Genomic DNA, 5,958 nt, shown 5'->3' with positions numbered 1-5,958 from the left:
AGGGGAAAAAATTTTGTTAAGCTTGTAGAGACGATGCTCCAAGGGCAAGAGAATGGACCTTTCTTACCCTGCCTTTATATCATTATATGAACCCTGAAAAACTTTCCAACTTCCCTGTCTGTGGTGCACCCATGACCAATCGCTTCTTCCCTCCACCACCTTACTCCACCTCTTCAAACCAAGTCTTTGGATTGAGCTATTGTAATATAATGCAGGATCTGAAAGATCTCTAGTCAGTAATTCGTTTAATGTCCTGAAGCTGCTTCCGCAGCAGGTGATCAATATGGCCTTTGAGATTGGAGGAAAAGGCCCCACGTGAGCGATGTCGGACCTCCTCCCATGCATGCTGACTGGAGTTCCAGTCCAGGGGAGTGATCTTCCCTGGCGGCTCCAAAGGTCCTTCTGGAGAGGAAACAGAAGCACACCCTCTTCCCCAAGTTAGTAAATCAGCAGTTTCTTTGTGGTCATTGAGGGAGGAAAAACCGTTCAATGATTTCAAATTTCTGGGGCTATAAATAATCCTGCCAAAGAAATATTGTCTTTAAGACAGTAGTAAACTTGCTTTAATTCTTCCTGAGATGCTGCAGCAATTAACATGTTGTCCATGTAATGATCAATAACACGTTGGGGAAACAAATTTACTGGCTGAACAGCCTGATGGACAAAATGCTGACAAATGGCGGTGCTATTTAACATCCCTTGAGGTAAAATCTTCCAATGAAATCTCTCCAAAGGTTGTAAATTATTAAACACGGGGACTGAAAAAGCAAATCTCTCACCATCCCTTTTAGCTAAGGGAATGGTAAAGAAATAGTCCTTTAAATCAGTAACGAGGGGTCAGTCTTTTGGTATGCACGCCAGGTTTGGGACTCCTGGTTGTAAAGCTCCCATGGGTTGTAATATTTCATTAATCCTCCCGAGGTCATGAACAAGTCCATTTTCCTGATTTCTTTGGGACTCTAAAAATGGGAGGGTTCCATGGGCTGCTGGATGGCTTTGTGTGTCCTGCCTCCAGTTGCTGCTGTACAAGGTTTTCTAGCCTCTTCCTCTGTAGCGGCCTCTGTTCAACCCACACAGGCACGTCAGGTAGCCATGTGAGGCGTAGGGAAGAAGTTTGGACAGTGGCCATTAGGAAAACGGCAGCAGGGAGACCTGAATCCCCAAATGAGTGAGGAGATCTCTGTCCCAATTATTAAGCGGAGTGGGAAGGACATACGGCTGGATTCGTCTGACTTGACCGTCCAGACCAAAACATTTGAGAGACCACATACTTTCCTGGGCTTGAGAAACACCCCCTATCCCAGTTGTAGAAATATCTGTTTCAATTCACGGCCACTCTGGGTGCCAATATTGGCTAGAAATAACAGACGTGTCAGCTCCTGTCTAATCGACCATGGAATTCTTTGTCTTTTGTTTTTATCTTTAATACAGGCTTTTTTTAGATTAATGGAAGCTGTCCAGAGTATGGACTGATTGTTAGTGCTGCCAAAGCTCTTATTTTCTCTAGTTACTTGTTCAGTATTCGGCACCTTGTAATGTATGAGGAGGAGCTGTGCAATGCGGGTCTGAGCTGGAATAATAAAAATACCCAAGTGCCCGAAACATAATTTTTATTTCTCCTTGATAGCCAGAATCAATAACTCCAGGTCAGACAACGATGCCCTTAGTGGTCATACTAGATGGTCCTAAAATTAGTCCTACTAGTCCTGGGGGCTTGGAGCAGTGACTACCTCATCTTACTCCTCTAAGATGAGTTCTGTGGTGGTGACCAGGGTCAGCCTTCTGCTCCCCCTAGTGGCGGCGTGGAGGTCGGAAACCCGACATTTTCCTGAGCCCAGAACAGCTGCTTGCTGTTGTTGGGGCTCCAGTGTAGGTTTGGGGCACGGGAGCTCACGCCCCTCTTCTCCCCCTCTTCTCGTTTCCCTGCAGGAGAGGCAGTAATTGCCCATCCACGTCATGGGTAGATCTGCATTGATTGGCCCAATGTTTGCCTTTACAGCAATGAGGGCACTCCTTCACTGGGAGTTTTTTTATTCCTACTCCCACACTCTTTCCAAATGTGTCCTGCGTTGTTGCAATTAAAGCATTTAATCCCGCCTTTTAAGGACACAGCAAGTAACACTGCCTTAGCCTTAGGCAATAAACTGGCTTTGATAAACTGGATTATGCGGTAGATGTTGACCGAATGGGTTGAAGGATAGCCTTGCAATCATTATTGACATTCTCAAAAGCTAGCTGCAACAAGAGGACATCTGCAACATCTTGATTTTCAGTTTGTCTTTGGTTTGCCTCTTGTAGTCTGTCAACAAAGTCTAAATAAGCCTCGTTGGTTCCTTGTCTAATATTGATAAAGGACCCTGAACTGTGTGGCTTGGCTTCAGTTACAGCCTTAAAGGCTCAGAGAGCCGCTGCAGAACATTGGAGAAAAGTCTGAGGATCAATGTGTGCCTGCTGGTCTGGCCTAGTATAATGTCCTGATCCAACAGGCAAGTCATGAGTGACTGGATTCACTGTCCTAACCTTTTCATCTGCCTGAAGGCGACATCTTACCATATATGGTAAGATGCCAAGAATGCCAAGCAGTAAATTGTGCAGGACTTAAAGTTATTCTGGCCACCCAGTCACATGGAGCTATTCAAAATGCTTCTGTTAATGCTGTTAACAAACCCACTGTGTAAGAGGATTGGAGCCCGTTTCCCTTTACACTTCTTTTTTTAAGTCCTTGAACACATCATAAGGTAGAGGCTCATGGTGTGGATTTTGTCTGCCCTGACAGGTGATGACAAGGAAAGCAGTAAAAATTTGCTAGTCCCCCTCTCTGTCCACATCTCTAAGACACAGATATGTGGCAGTAGTCACTGGCAGAGGGGCCTGAAAATCAGTGATCTGACGTTGACTCAAAACTTTCCTCTCATTTGGGAGCAGAGGGAGGAGATGAAGGGGGTAAAAGTTCTCCCTTTTCTCTAGGGAGCGGACTTAAATCCTGGATTAGAGGCAACTGAAGCGGACTCTCCTGCTTTCATATCATAAGGATTCTCCCCTGCCTTATGGATCTTTGTATCTGAGTCGGACCTATGAATAGGCATGGGGCAGTCCTGACCATCCCCCAAATAAGGAGTGTTTGATGACCAATAGGGGTCCCAGTTTCCTGGTGCCATTTCAACTTCTGCCCATCCTTTTCCTAAATGGCTAAGTCTAAAGATCCCTAATCAGGGAACCAGGGGCAGTATTCCTTAACAACTTGAAGCAAATTAATTAAATTCTGCTCTTTGACCTGACAGCCCGAAGCCTTAAGGAGCTGCTGTATTTCCCTGAAATATTGTTCTTGTTCCTTAGAGAACCCATTTACTATGATCAAGGGGCTTGTAAAAAAAAAAAAAAAACGTTAAAGTAATTGCATAACCAATTATAAAAGAACCATTTCAGAAACTTCTCCCACTGCAAGCGTGAGAATTATGAGCCTAGTTTGACTTTCGTGTTCACTCCCTCTGCACCCTCAGATCCTACTTCTTACTAACAAATGAGAATGTAGTGGGTCAAAAGTGTGCTGCTTCTGAGGAGGGCTCCCAAGACTGTTACAGTCATCCCTGCCTCTCTTGCCTGCCTTGGTTTCTCTCCTGGTTGCCTGAAACAGCCAGGGGAGCTCAGAGTGATGGCTGACCAAACCTCATGTGCATTTCTCCCGACAAGCCGAAACTGAATCACCATGATTGAACTTCCCTATGAGGCCCCTGCATGTCTTAGGGATTGACCCCAGTCACCTCCACAAGGCCCCCCCTCATGGAGGGAAGCCTGGGAATTCGAGCTGGAGGGAGAAGTGCCTCTTTTCTTTGGCACTCAGCAAGAAGAGACACTCATAAAGAACCCTGTAACTAGTTACGGTTTTTAAAACTGAACAAAATTAAAGTCTTTGCTCTTTCTCCCAAGCCTAAACCTAGGCGGGGATAGTGCCACAGGGATGGGCTTGTGAGTGTTCCTACAGTGTGCCTCTTGTAGCGTGGACATTTGCTTGCAGCTGGTGGGAAACCTAGTGTTCTGTCCCAGTCCACGTTTCTAGCTTAGCCTTTCATGGGTGTCATCTAGCGGCAAGCGCCATAGTGGCTTTTAACTGCTTGACCCGTGCTCACGAGATGCAGCAAATGCTTGATAGAGAGCAAGACTCCCACTCACTGAAGAGGGTGCAGAGAACAGAAATGAAAACAGCTTAAGGGGTGGCAAGAGATAAACCTTTTTCCTCTTGAACACACCTGGCCGCCTTACCAAACACCAAGGTGGTACCACTGTCACTCTTGGGATGATTAGCGCTGACTCCTGTCCTCTTAGGTGTGCTGTCCACGACAAATGGCTCGTAGCCTGTCCCTGTTCTGGCACCAGGTAAGTGGGGCTCTGCTCACAGAGCTCCTCCAATGACGCAGATGAGAATAAATCTACCAAGACTTTATCTGCTTGGGGAGGTGAGATGACCAATCACTCAGAAGAGAAGATTCCCGGACATTTCCTTTTCTGCATTTTTATTGAGTTCAAATCACAGATACACATAGTATGCACATAAAACTCATCCACCAATATTCAAAAAGCTACAGTCATGAGAAACTGACATCACAGATAATAGTTGAAGAAACACAGGAATTCTCTCTAGTCAAGGTTGGTTTTAGCTCGTGTCTGTTTTATAGCAAAATGGCAGAGCAAGCCTCAAAGGAAACAATGTCTATTCTCTGGCCAGATTCACCCCCCACTCTTTCCCGAGCGGTCTAAGTCAGGCCGGGAGAGCAAAGCAACCTAGAGACTAGGAGACTTACAGAAAGACTGTGGACTCAGGCTATGACAAAGCCAAAGGGTGAGGATCTTTCTGCCCCTTCTCTGTAGACCCCCAAGTCCTTCCCTGATGGCCCATCGTAATTGTGCCTGTCTTCAGTTGCCCCTCCCCTTTTAGGTAGTCTTACAGGTCATTGGCTAACTAGCCATCCACCCAGGCCAAGCAGGGGACAGTGAGGGAGACAGGGGATGCGCTCCTGCCAGGAGGAAATGTTGTCTCCTTAGTGGCTCAGGTCCATAACTCCTTTTCATTCAGCAGAGCCGTGGGACATTCTTGTCCATTAACGAGGCTACAGTCCCTGAAACCAGGCAGAACAGCACACAACCTGTATGTGTACCTTTTGCAAGATGATTGTTTAAAATCACATTGGTTTCCCTTAATGTAAAGTTTTATTTAAAAAAACTAACAGACCCCTATGAGAAACTATGGCATCTGATGCAATTGTTAGTTCCCATGCCGAAAAATATTCTTCCTTTCATAAAATACCTGGCACCTTCTACTGTTGCAGGAAAACGGGGCTGGGAGTGGGGCAAACAAGGACACCCACAGATGTGACAACATGACCTCTAGACAAGATTTAGGCATATGTCACAAAGTGACAATGCCCCCATGGAGACCACCTCCACCTCCTATCCGTCCTCCACTTTACTATCCAGGAGATGGAGACCAGAGACGCTGTATGTGTTGTCCAAGCTCCTACAAACTTAGTCAATCTGGGTCCGGAGCCACAGGACGCCTGGCCTCATTCCCAGATATTAGACCTAGAGGGGGCTGGCTTTGCACCTGGCCCTGTGGATGCTGGGGGAGGATATGGTGAGAATGCCTTGGTGTGTCCTCAACACCCTTATTTCTAAGACAGGTCTGATCAGAACTTCTCTTGCATCCCACCCATGGGCTCCAATATCGCGTCTGCCACTGGCCCATAGACTGACCTACCAGTCAGGTGTGGACTCTAAAAGCCCCCAATTCCCTGTTATGTACAACATGAGGTAGAAATTCCTGATGAAGGTTTCCCTGTACTTGCCACTCTTGTAGGGCTTGTCTCCCATAGATCCACTTGGTGGATGGGGAACAAAAAGTTCCTGATGAAGGTTTTGCCGCACTTCTCAAGGTGGGGCTAGTCAGACAGGTCTGTAGAGATG

Source organism: Sturnira hondurensis, unplaced genomic scaffold, assembly GCF_014824575.4.
Source record: "Sturnira hondurensis isolate 20B ecotype Veracruz unplaced genomic scaffold, ASM1482457v3 Scaffold0008151, whole genome shotgun sequence".
NCBI lineage: Eukaryota > Metazoa > Chordata > Mammalia > Chiroptera > Phyllostomidae > Sturnira > Sturnira hondurensis.
The sequence above is the reverse complement of the archived record's forward strand: the minus strand, read 5'-3'. Positions refer to the sequence as shown.